This window comes from Myxine glutinosa, chromosome 3 (assembly GCF_964187855.1).
Source record: "Myxine glutinosa chromosome 3, kmMyxGlut1.1, whole genome shotgun sequence".
NCBI lineage: Eukaryota > Metazoa > Chordata > Myxini > Myxiniformes > Myxinidae > Myxine > Myxine glutinosa.
In genome coordinates, this window is record NC_136263.1 from 130538902 (window position 1) to 130552596 (window position 13695).

A 13695-nucleotide genomic window follows, 5' to 3' on the forward strand; every position below is an offset into this window, starting at 1 on the left:
ATGGCAAAATGCCCTCAAGCATCAAAGATTGATGTGCCCCCTGTGTCCCTCAATACCAAGCTGGTCTCTGGTTAGTCAAGTCCCCATCCAGTGACAAAAACCCCTCGGAAATAAAAGGTTTGTAACCCTCTTGGACAAGGTCGTTCTGTGATGCCGTAACTTTGGCATGGGAACCTTCACAAGGCAATGTCCTCCAAGAACGATTTCTCGCATTGGCCAATGCATTCGGAGTTGCACTAGTTTGACTCCGCTTCTTATTTTTCCTTTTCAGGGCGTAACATTGGGACATCAAATGTCCAGGTTTCTTGCAAAAAGCTCAAGTAGGCCCTGAGGAAAAACTCGTGGTCTGCCTCGGGCCCCCCGGAAGATAAGTCTGTCTTGGAACTGTAGTCTTTTGACCCCTAAAAGTCGCGGTATCAGATTTGTCCTCATAGTCCTCTCTAGGCCACCTCCATGAAAATCTGTTCTCCGAACCTGATTTACCATAACTCCCCATGCTAACTCTCGGCGGGAAGTTCGGTTTGTGGAACCCCATCCTGTGTGTCAAGGCATAGTCATCGGCAAAGGTTGCTGCCTCATAAAACTCTGGTACTTTCTTTTCATCCAGATGTACTTTAATGTCCACGTGGACACACTGTTTGAATTCCTCCACCAAGATCAATTGTCGTAACAGGTTGAAGTCTTTCCCAATCTCCTTCGAGTCACACCACCTATCAAACATGGTTTCCTTCATTCTGACAAACTCCACATGGGTCTCAATTTCCCTCTTCCTGGCATTCCTGAATTTTTGCCGGTAAGCTTCAGGGACCAATTCATAGGCTTTGAGAATGGCTTTCTTCACAATCTCAATATCTGCACATTGGTCAATCGGTAAAGCCGAAAATATATCTTGAGCTTTACCCACCAGAACACCTTGCACTAACATAGCCCAGGACCCCACAGGCCATTTTAGAATTTGAGCCACCTTCTCAAAATGTGAAAAAAAAACTTGGCTTCCTCCTTTTCATTGAAGGGTGGAACCAGCCTCACATGCCTACCAACATCCCAAGAATTCTCACTAGTTGTCGAACTAGCCGGCATGGCTACTACTTCTCTCCGTTCTCCCAGTAATTACAGCTCCTTGAGTTTAAGTTCCTTCTGATACTCCATGTCCCGTTCCTTTAACTCCCTTTCGGCTCTCCTTTCCTCTGCTCTTTCCTGTGCTCTTCTTTCTTCTTCAGCTCTCCTTTCCTCTGCTCTTCTCTCCTCGAGTTCCTTTTCAGCTCTCCTTTCTTCTGCTCTTTCCTCTGCTCTTCTCTCTTCTGACCTTTCCTGGCTCTGCAGTTGCATCTTCATTTTCCAGAGCTCCACATTTCCTTTTTCCTCTGGTAACCAAGCCAAGGCTACCTCTTCCCATGTTCCTTGTCCCACTAAAGACTCCACCACCAATGTCTGCATCTCTGCTTTCTTCATACTAACTCGGACCTCCAAGTTAAAATATTTGGCCAATATCATGAGTTCCGATCTTTTTAACGCCTGGAACTGTGCCTCATTAGAGGAAGCCGCAAACTTTTCTGTGTCAAACACCATGGTGACTGTCAGTTAGCACCTGTTAACCTTCACACAAAAAAAAAATCAATTGTTTTGAAAAATTTGGGAATGTTAGAAAATTCCAAATTTGGGAATTTTGGGAATGTTAGGGAATTCTATCCCGGACGAGGCCCCCAATTTTTGTTACGTGCTCCTCCCCAAACCCCGGTCACGGTGTACCTCCAAGCCCCAAAAGGAGTCACGGCAGAAAGATGCGTTATTCTGTGTGTTAAAGATCAATGGTGAAACCACACCAATTGTTACCAACAAACAAGTATTGTATTAAGGTCACACAAGAATAACAACACAATAATAATATTAATCAATTGTACAACAAATATATCATTCCTATGATGGTACCATCAGCTTCGTACAATATAACTCACTGTGCTCCAAGTGAGCGAAAAGAACATTCCCAATGTCTCTGTCCCAGCTTCAAACCAAAGTCGATCCAACGCTCCAGTGATCGTCAGAACGATGTTGTATCGAGACCAGAATCCCGTTCGGTTGACAGTCACACTGCCAAAGATAGGCAAAGGTATCCTCAAGAGGCGAACCGCAAATTATCCTTCGGGTATGGACGTTCAACGGCTCACAGACGGTGAACCGAAATTTCCCACTCAAAATCCACATTAAACACACACACCACATTAACGTCTGGATGATTGTGAAAATGGTTGAAGCGAGGTGAAGAACCTGGAGTGATGCGAAATCAGGCACGAGGCAAAATGACCAACGGCCCGTACTCGAGACGTAACTGCAATCAAATGATTCTCTTCGGAATCAACCACAAAACCTGTCACGCAGGTTTATCTGTCACAGCGATAACAACTCTGTCGCAGGAATCCCTTTCCCAGGAAACCCCAAAGTTCGCTAGTGACACCCGTTCGCCAGCGTTTGCTCCAGCCCTCCAAGCAGCTCGGCCCCTTCTCCGACCTCACTTGCTTGAGGACTTATATAGACAGGTGTGTGCCTTTCTAAATCATGTCCAATCAATTGAATTTACCACAGGTGGACTCCAATCAAGGTGTCGAAACATCTCAAAGATGATTAAGAGAAATGGGAGGAACCTGAGCTAAATTTCAAGCGTCATAGCAAAGGGTATGAATACCTATGTCAATGTGATATTTCTTTTTTTTTCTTTTGAATAAATTTGGAAAACTTTCTAAAATCCTGTTTTCTCTTTGTCATTAGGAGGTAGTGAGTGTAGATTGATGAGGGAAAAAAATGAATTTAAACGATTTCAGCATAAGGCTGCAACATAACAAAATGTGAAAAAAGTGAAGGGTTCTGAATACTTTCTGAATGCACTGTATATGGTGTCGCCCACTGGGAAGTCTGCCTGAATGTTGGCAAGGATAGCGTAGTCTGTCCAATTGCGGACATTCATTAAATAAATCATTAAGCCTACCCTGCATTCTGAAGTTTGAGGAAGCCTGAATCACTAAGCATGCCCTTCAATAAATCACTAAGCCTGCTCAACAAAAGAGGTAGACGGTGAGGAATAAAGGAAATTGGGAGGAGGACACAGGGGTGAACAGGCTGGACACAGCCACAAACTGTTAAAAAATATATTTTCATTTCATTCTGCTTTATTTTGTGTTTGTGTGTGCATCACTGCAAAAGTTCTTAGAAACCGAACAGAATCCAATGCCCACTAAGACATTCTGAGCAAATGGACATGAGTTTTGATATTGCTGGTGGGCAAAAGATTCAGTATCCTGTGCAAATTTGTCAGCATAATGCTATGCCTGTAAAATGGAAGTAATGGATACAACTTCTAAATAAAGTAAATTATGGGGTATTGCCAATGGTGTGAAGACCCCATGAAGACGCGATTTGAATTGCTTTTTAAAATGGCAGATATTCAAATAATTGGTTTGGTAAGGGTCAATTGTGAAAGCTTCTCCATGAGTCTTCGAACCATTGCTAGAAAATGTGGAGCTTGAGTTGATACTCTGTTGATAGTTCTGCAGTTATTCAGCTTGGATGCACAATATTTGGGGGGGGGGGGGGGGGGTTATTCCACTGTTTAGTGTTTTGAATATCCAAAGGAAAATAATTATTTACAAAAGATATACAAAATAAAAACGAGATAACTGTCTCAAGTCAAACTGAGTTTATTGTTTAAAAACTCCCTTTATTTGGCAACTGAAACTGTAACGTATCACAAAAATGATCGTTCACTCACACACATAAGGTTATACAGAAGGTGTCGCGTTCATGTCGGGCTTAAGCACATCTCATCACCTTTGTAAATTGTGTAGCATCAGATCAGCACATGGGTAATGACCCTTAATGTTATAATTATACGCATTCGATGAAATACAACATATTTCCTCACCTGTTGATTTTCATCATTCCACCAAATGTTCTTGTTGATGATTATTCCTTTTCCTTGTGGGTTATCAAAAGAACCAACAACTTTCAAGGTAATCTGGTCATCTTCACCTAATTGTGCATTGACAAGTTCAAAATTTGAAGGGGGGTCTCCATTGTCATCAAAATAAACGTCTTCACCCAAGTTGTTTACAAAATTGACTTTCCTGATATAAAGAAGCAGCTGTAACACATGATTTAGATCAAACTGAGCTGAAATACTTTTTCAAATACCGGTGTTTGTTTTACAGTGGATGTGGTACAGTATATCTAAATCTTTAAAATGCATTTTATATTGTTCCACATATAGGGTTCTTCGCTAAAGTAAGGGCAGGCATGCAAAGTGGCTGGTACAGTAGCAAAGTGGATTGGAAACTGGCTTTGTGATAGGAAACAATCAATGAGAAGCTGTGTTTGGTCGCATATCCATCTCGGAGGTCGTAAGAAAATCCAGCCACTGGTGCAGGCAAGGTAGCCTGTAGCATTGGAAGATCATCTTTAACAAATTCATGCATTCTTTAAGAAATTGACCGAGGCAAGGTTGACCATCAACTTAGCTAAGAGTGAGTTTGTAAAAGCACAGGTGGTTTTCCTCGGCACTGTAATCGGTAAGGGTCAGGTGCAACCAATGGAAGTCAAGACATAAGCAATTTTTGCTTCCAAATTCCAAAAGGGAACAAGAAAGAGCAATCAGAGATTGCAAACCCTCGCCACGATGTATTTTCAGTGTTTTTTTCCGTCTTTTGTGTTACAACAAATATGGCCGGCTAACCACGTGACAGATGACATCATCATTATTTTTTTCTGCGCTAATTTATTCTGAGATTATGCTCAAGAAATTTCATCTGGATCGGATGAAGTTTTGTACTTGTCAAATTATGACGTCATAATAAAGGCACCTATGGCATCATCATTAACAGATGTTATTATTGCACATAGGATTTTTATATGAAAAAATAAAAAATATTTTTTCACATAAAACCGCTTTTTTGCGCGCAAAAAAAATATTTTGCTATTTTCGGAGAAAAACAAATATTTCGCCCTTTTTCGGGAAAAATAAAATAAAATGCCCTTTTTGGTCGAAAATGTCTGGCAATGCTAAAAAAGATTAGGGAATTTTTCGAAATTTTTAACTGCGATCAAAATGTTTAACTGCGATCGAAATTTTTAACTGCGATCGATCTCAAAAACAAAACGTTGCGTCCACTTGCGTGCGTTGCGTCCCCAGCGTGTACAGCAGTGAGGCGGTGTACTACAGTGAGAGAGTGTACACAAAGTGTGAACAAGTCTCCTATCAAGATGAGTGCTGCTCTTCGTGACAAGTGGCTGAAGGAATTCAACGCTGGCGGCGATGGGGCCACCTTCAAGTACGTGTCGAGTGACACGGCTTTCTGTCGAGCTTGTGAAAAGACTTTCCGGGCGAAGCAGAAGTGTGAGCTGGCCCAACATGTCCGAGGAGACCGCCACAAGAACAACTTGGCCTTGAAGAAGAAGAGGACGGTCACGCAAGCCACCATGGAGGACTTTGGTGGCGGAAAGAGGCACAAGTGCGACGTCGTGGCTCAGGAGCTGTGCCAGGCCATGCTGGCCGCTGGCATCCCATGGTCGAAATTGGAAAACCCTGCCCTCCGGTCGTTTCTGGAGAAGCACATCACTCTCCAGATCCCCGATGAAAGCTGGATTCGAAAGCACTACCTCGACAAGTGCTACGACGAGGCCTTGGCGGGGTTCCGTGCCGACCTCGGACAGCAGCCCATCTGGCTGTCCGTCGACGAGACGACCGATTTGGCAGGTCGATATGTGGCCAACATCATCGCGGGACGCTTGTCCAAGGAGGGGTACTTTCGTCCCCACCTCGTCCAGTGCATGTTTCTGGAGAAGACCAACTCTGGGGAGATCGTGCGTGCAGTCAACGACACGCTGCGCTATCTTTGGCCTGATTTCAAGCCGGAGTGCCTCAAGGTCCTCGTCAGCGACGCCGCGGCCTATATGATCAAGGCTGGCCATGCCCTGAAGGAACTCTTCCCGGACTTGCTGCATGTGACTTGCGTTGCCCACGTGCTCCACCGTGTCTGCGAGACAGTCCGAGAAATGTTCAAGGACGTCAACGACCTGATTGCCATGACGAAGAAGGTGTTCGTCAAAGCCCCGTCGCATGTTGTCCTTTGGAAGGAGCAGCAGCCCAATCTTTATCTCCCCCCCCCCCCCCCGGAGCCCATTCTGACTCGGTGGGGGACGTGGATCGACGCCGCGGTGTTTTACGCCGAGCACTTCGAGGCCGTCAAGGACATTGTGGACCAGCTGAACGATGACGACGCGATGGCAATCCGGAGTGCCAAGGACCTGTTCGGAAAGGCGGACATCAAGCTCAATTTGGTCTTCTTAAATGCCCACGTGTTGTTCATCCCGAAGATCCTTAAGCAGCTGGAGGAGGCCGGCATGGAGCTGGCCAAGGCCTTCCAGCTCCTTGATCAGGCCAAGGAGGAGCTCGAAAAGATCCGAGGCTGCCGTAAGGAGATCCTGCTCACCAAGTTCAAGGTGGTGCTGCAGCGCAATCCCGACATTGATGTGCTGAGGACAGTGGCTTTGATCCTGGATGGAGATCAGCACGGATCTGAGGTTGGTGTGCCGGCTGAAGTCAAGCTTGCCGACATCCCCCTCTTGAGGTACTGCCCCATCGTCAGCGTCGACGTGGAAAGGTCCTTCTCCGTCTACAGAAACGTCCTCACCGACCGCCGCCACCGCCTCACCAAGGAGAACATTACCAAGATAATGATTTCAAACACCTACTTTAACCGTTCCTAAAAGGGTGTTGTCAATTTCTTCTAGTCCTCTACTTATCAAACAATGCGGTTGCAATAAAGGTACCTGAACGTCATTTTGTACCTGTTTACTAGCCCAGAGTGCTTAATGTTGTGCAGGAAAAAGCTTACCATTTTTTGTTCTTTTTTTGACTGATTTCTGAAAAACTTGGTAATAATAAAAAATGAATAAAACAGGGGAAAAAAATATTTCGGGATTTTTTCACATAAAAAAAAAAATCCGCTTTTCAAAACATAAAAGGCCTATTTTCTTAACATAAAAATCCGTAGTCTTATTATACATGGAGACGTCTTTACAATGAGCCATGTCTCAATTTTTTTATATGCAGCGCTTTCAGAGATATGGAGGTGCAAATGTTTTCGGTTTTTCCAAGATTGCGGCCGAACCACGTCACCTATGATGTCATAATCATCATTAAAAATTAAACAGGTGACCAACCTCCTCATGTACCTGTGGTGAAAATAAGCACCACCTACGGTGGCGGTTGCATCTATGGTGAAACATTCCTGTCAATCGGACCAACGGTTGCGGAGAAAATCATATTTATTCTGTGCGGACAAACAAATAGACAGACAAACAGACAAACAGACTCAAATGCAATACCCTCTCCTCAGGCGAGGGCAAAGAGTAGCTTCTGAGATTCTTGGGTATGGCTGGTTGGTGCCGGCGGTTCTGTATGAATTTTTCTGACGTTCACCTTCAACGAATTTGCTGAGGAAAGAGACCAAGTTTCAGATGACAAATGCCAGGCTGCCTTTGCCCAAGTCAAAGCGATATTGATGAGCTCTCCTGTCCTAGCAGCGCCGGATTTTTCGAAAACCTTTCATGTTGACCATCGATGCAAGTGATGTGGGGGCTGGGGCAGTTCAACTACAGGAAGGTGATGATGGAATTGATCACCCAGTGTGTTACTATTCGAGGGAGTTTGACAGACATCAGAAAAATTATGACACTGTGGAAAAAGAGACCCTTGCTCTCCTGCTAGCTCGACAGAATTACGAGGTGTATCTGGGAACTACTACCTTTCCTATAAAAGTCTTCACTTATCACAACCCCTTAACGTTCATTCAAAAAATGAAAAATCAAAATCAGAGGTTGATGAGATGGAGCTTGTCTTTGCAAGATTTCAACTTGGAAATTGGGCATGCAAAGGGCAGAGACAATGTAGTCACCCGATGCTTTATCCAGAGTGAATTACCTTGAGGATTCCTGTGCGTTGTTTGGAATTTTTGTTGCTAAAGTGACTTGTAGGATTGTAGACTTGTAGTTATTATATACTTGTAGGATTTTTAGTTTCAGGTAATATTGTTGTTAAGATTTCTGTGTGTAATGGAGATGACGTCAGTAAAAGGTAAAAATAAATGTTTTTGGATAAAAAAGAAAAACTCGGCAAACACCGGAAACAGCAACAGGAAGAGCAGGAATTGGCAGGGGAAAGAGATAGCCTTGAGTTGCATCGAGGCTGTGGGTGGACTTACTCGATATTGGTTCTGAATGAATTGAGGCTTTCCGTGAAAGGGATTGCCTGCAACATCGTCCCATATTGCGATTGCAATTAAACCTGCATCTCAGGTTTTGGTAAAAATCGTGAACTATTGTTGGTGGGAAAGCAAGCGCCTCCATTTCAGGCCGATCCACCATTTTTCCTCGAGGAGGCCGTCCGCCTGGTGCATCGTGTTTTGTCATTGGGATGCACATATTGACATCATCGTGTTGATCGCCATTTGCTCCCATATCGGCTTAATCGTTGGTGGACGGGGGCCTTGGATTGCACTCATGTTTTGGGGAATCATGACCATGCCACCAACGGCCAGACCTCTCACCTCGCAACTCCTCGTCTGCAGCCGCACCGATACATGCCTATTGTTCTTGCTGTTCTGTATGACTTTGACCTACGCCCAGCGTGGGGATTCGTGCACGGACTTTGGGATTGTTACATTCCACTCACGTTTGGCGTATCATGAGTTTATTGATTGGAGAGTATTGGGGAATGATGGTACCATCATGTGTATTGTTCATGAGATGCAAGTGATATTTTCATGGTACTTTCGCTTGGAGTGTTATCATTACCTTCGCCACCAAAGGTGGATGGAGGTTATGTTTTCAACCCTGTCTGTTTTTCTGTTTGTCTGCCTGTTTGTTTGTGAACAAAATATCTCAAAAGGTGCCCACGGATTCGGATGAAATTTGGCATAGATGTAGCATGTGTGACAAGGACAAAATGATGACATTTTGGTGAAGATCCAGATTCGTATCCGTCTACTAGAATGTTTCAAATGATTCTTCAACATTGGGAGAGAGGGCCAAAAACGATACACAGAAGGATATCTCAAAAAGTTGTGGATGGATTTGGACGAAACATGGTGGATCGTTTGGGTGTGTGACAAGGAAGAATCGATTCCATTTTGGTGAAGATCTGAATGTGGATTCGGAAATGAGAATTATTTAATTTTTTTAGTGATTATTCACCATTGAATGATATGGCCAACCAGGCGGAGGTATGCTCTCTACTGAGGGTCGTTCTAGTTGTGTATGTGAGAGTTCTTAATACAATTATTTATTTTGTTCTACAAAATTGCATTGCTGTGGTTTTACCATGGTTTAGAACACTAAAAATATCAGATCTTTCTGCCGCGTTCACTCTCCAGACTCTGAGGGGCACCGTAACCAGGGTTTTGAGAGGTAACACAAAACAGGGTTGTTAAACAACAAGACCATGGTGGCCAACCGGACCACGATGGCCAATCCATTTGTCTGTAAAGTCCAAATCAAGGGCCTGGCATACACTGGCAGCATAATGAGCAGGCAAACAGCATAACTGGCAGCATAATGTTTGTTCCCCCCCCATCCCCTCCCTTACCTCAAATGGCTACACAGCTGACTCCGCACGTGAAAAAGCTGAATGCCTCAACTCTGTGTTTGCCTCTAAATCTTGTGTCCCAAACCCATCCCTCTCTGTACCCACCATACCCAGTCGTACCCTGCTGCTTCTGGACTCCGTGTCCTTTCCTCCTGACAAGGTGGAAAAGTTTCTGTCAACCCTCGACTCTGATTCTACAACTGGACCCGACGGCATCAGCCCACGGGTCCTAAAATCCTGCTCTGCTGCTCTATCTCACCCTCTCTCTGTTCTCTTCACCCTCTCTTTTGCTCAAGATCAACTGCCATCTGCTTGGAAATCAGCCAACATCACCGCTTTGCACAAAAAAGGTGCAAAAACAGATCCTAGCAACTACAGACCAATCAGCCTTCTCCCAATTATCAGCAAAGTCATGGAATCCATCATTGCTTCTGATATGAAATCTTTCCTCTTCTCCAATGGCTTGATCTCTGATCATCAATTTGGTTTCAGACCAGGTCACTCTACTCTGGACATGCTGCTTCTGCTGTCTCAACAATGGATGGAGGTCCTCAATGCCAAACAGGAAATTAGAGCTGTCTCCCTCGACATATCACGTGCCTTCGACACGGTCTGGCACCCCGCTCTGCTCACCAAACTCTCCTCCTTTGGTATCCATGGAAATCTCCACGCATGGCTGGCGGACTTCCTCTCTAGTCGTCGTCAACGTGTGGCCCTGAATGGGTTTCTCTCATCTCCTCTTCCTGTTCAGGCTGGAGTTCCCCAAGGCAGTGTTCTGGGCCCCGTGCTTTTTCTGGTCTTCATCAATGATCTCTCTGACTCTCTCGAAAATCCTCTCTATCTCTTTGCTGATGACTCCACTCTCTGCCGCTCCATTCCTCTTCCCTCAGATCGGCAGTCTGCTGCCTCCTCACTCTCTGAAGACCTGGACAAAATCACAGACTGGTCAAACAAGTGGAACATGTCTTTCAATCCTGACAAATCTCACACTCTTACTATGTCTCTCCGAAAAGATCGACTGGACAACCCTCCCATCTACTTTCTCAACAATCCTCTCCAAGAAGTTCTGTCGCTCAAGATTTTGGGTCTCACTATCTGCCATGATCTTTCTTGGGAAAACCACATTTCCAAGCTGGCCTCCAAAGCCAGTCGCCGACTGGGCATCCTCCGTCGTGCGAAGTCCTTCCTCGGCACACCTGAGCTCCTCACCACATACAAGGCTTTCATCCGCAGCTCAATGGAATACTGTTCTCCCCTATGGGCCGGTGCTCCTGCCTCACACCTAGCTCGGCTTCACGCTGTTGAAACCAAAGGTTTCAGAATTATTGGAATCTCCTGCGATGAAGCTATCTCTGAGGGCCTTTCACTCACTCACCGCAGGCAGGTAGGTGGTCTTTCTGTCTTCTACCGACTCCTCTCCGGCCTTGCACCCCCAGCTCTCTCTGTGCTCTGTCCCCCAAATATTCCTACAGGTCGCACAAGATCTGCCAGCAACCCTCTGATGGTTAAACTGCCGAAATCTCGGCTCTCCGCTCACCTTCACTCTTTCATTCCTCTTTTCTCCCGCCTCTGGAACAAACTCCCTCACTCCCTTCAATCCCACTCCTCCCTCCAGGTCTTTAAAACAGCTGTTCACCACCATCTCTTATCTTCCCCCATCCAAAACCTTGATCTTTTCTACCCCCGCTAATTCACCCCAGATCCACCTTGTTTGAAATTCCAACTTCTTTCCTGGAAGTCCTGGCAGTGTCCATATGTTTTATACCTCTCCCACTGCCCCCTTCCCACGCCCCCCCCCCCCCCAAAGCCCTCACCCTCTCTCAGATCTCTCGATGTCTCCATGTCTCTCGGTCCCTGCTCTCAAATGTTGTGTTTGTGTCCTTCCCCCTCTCTCCCCATCTTGTCTACCGCTCCCTATGTTATGTTTTATGTGTCGGTTTGTCTTTCTGTGTGATTAATGTTCGCTCTTTCACGAGCCTCGATCTTGTATACAAAAAAAAATAAAAATAAAAATAAAAAAAACCATCATGCATGAACCACATTTGGCCATGATTGAGTGTAAATACATGCTGCTCCAACATTATAAGGTAATTTGCAGCATTCACATTTTCTTCGAAGAAGAAATGCCTGCCCAGACAGACACACTCGCTTGACACTAGACGTTGTGCTCAACAGTAAATCGTGGGTCATCTACTGCCCACATCACACTGTTATGACGATTCACAGAACCAGATAAAGTAAACTTGGATTCATCTGACCACAAGATCCTGCTCTGAAAATCATTTTCCATATCCATTATCCCAAGCAATGTCTCACATGCCTCAACGTGCCTGTCAAAATCATCCTCAGATAGTTGGTGAATTAATCTGGGTATGTATGGTTTCGCATCAAGGTATTTTAGTATTCTTCGAATCAATGATCGGTTTATGTTGGTGATGTTTGATAAACGATGAGTTGATAATGGTGTGTTACTGTGGAGTTGTTGTTGAATGACCGCTCTGCTTTTGTCAGTTCAAAAAGTGTGAGGCCTACCTGGGTGACTGTTTTGGAAGAATACTGCTGGTTTCATCAAACTGCTTGTTTATTCTGCCAATGGTTCTTCTGTAAATAATTGCATCAGTGCCACATTCTTTGACAAGTTGTCTGTGAAATTCAGCCGATTTTTCCAGATGCAGAATACAAGCGTACAGCACAAATTTTCTGTATCACAATGTCCTCCATAATATTAGGGCGTCTAATTCACAATGAACTGAACTAATGAAAAGACAAATGCGCGCAGCACAGTGAGCAAAGCTCACCCCGATCCATATCACATGAAGCACCTCGCCCTGTTGCGTATCACTTGATGAAGCGGTCACATCTATTTACGAGTAATCATGTTTGTTTTGCACCAAAGAACAATAATAAATGAAGTTGTTTGTTGCAGGTATCGTTCTTCAAAATGTGCACAGGATTTCTTGACTACCCTGTATGTATATATATATATATATATATATATATATATATATATATATATATATATATATATATATATACATATATATTGTTGCGGATATAAACGTCGGCCTTTCCCCTTACCAAGGGGGGATTAGTCCCCTTGTCTTTTACTAGCCAACGCAATCCGGGGCTATGACGTTCCTGCCGGTTAGCATTGAGTAGGGTCGTAGGCCGAATTCCTATTACCTCATTACCAACGCCTCCCAGGAAGCAAGGAAATAACCCCGCCCGGATCACGGTTATAAGTGGAAACGCTGAGCGATAGCGAGCCGTGATCCAAGCCGTTAACAAGACCTAAACCGGATCTGAGCTGTTCCGAATCGTGCCACGCTTTCCCAATGGAGGAAAACACTGATACGATCGAATCAGGAAAAACAGGAAGAACAGATTGGTTTATTTACAATTTGTACAGGAAGGAGAAGAAGAACACACAGTGAAGCTTATACAGTCTTAACTTATCCCAGGACACAGGCCCGTTTCACACTCAGACACACTCACACAGGGAGGTAGATGGTCGGGTTGATGGTCCAGGGATGATGGCGTCCAGGCAGTTCACTCCGGTCCCCGACTCGTACCGCGAAGCAGATGGTCATGGCGGCAGAAGCTCCCCGTGAGTCATTGATGCAGAGCGGACAATTACGGGGCGAAAGGCAAGGCTTGCTGGCGGTTACTTCGCGGCTCGGCCGCGTACGTAATAAATGAACTGGCGCAAAATGCGCTCCCAATACCGCTCAATAGGCGCTCCCCAATGCAAGTTCAATAGCATACATCCACATACAAAGCGCGTATCCGCCCGCAGTCCTCTTCCAATGAATCCTTTATCATGCCCGCTCTCCCAACCAGTTATTTTGCACGAGTCCTGTACAAACAGACGTCTCCGCACAATCCCTTCAAAGCCAGCCTTCCAACGAGTCCTCTCGAGGGCTTTGTACATGCGCTTATATAGCCTTTGAAGTGAACCTTCCAGCACTTGCTAGATGCCCCCTTACCACACCCTCTTAAGCCATGCCCACCGAGTCCTGGTTGGTTGTTGCCCTCACCATCACCGCCTTCTGATGTGCTGCTTG

At 45.1% G+C, this 13695-nt stretch overlaps 1 pseudogene; it reads right to left on the reverse strand.

Annotated features, from left to right (window-relative positions):
- Positions 1-4345: 4345 nt before the first annotated feature.
- Positions 4346-13695, reverse strand: part of LOC144891228 (uncharacterized) — a 32202-nt pseudogene continuing 22852 nt past the window's right edge.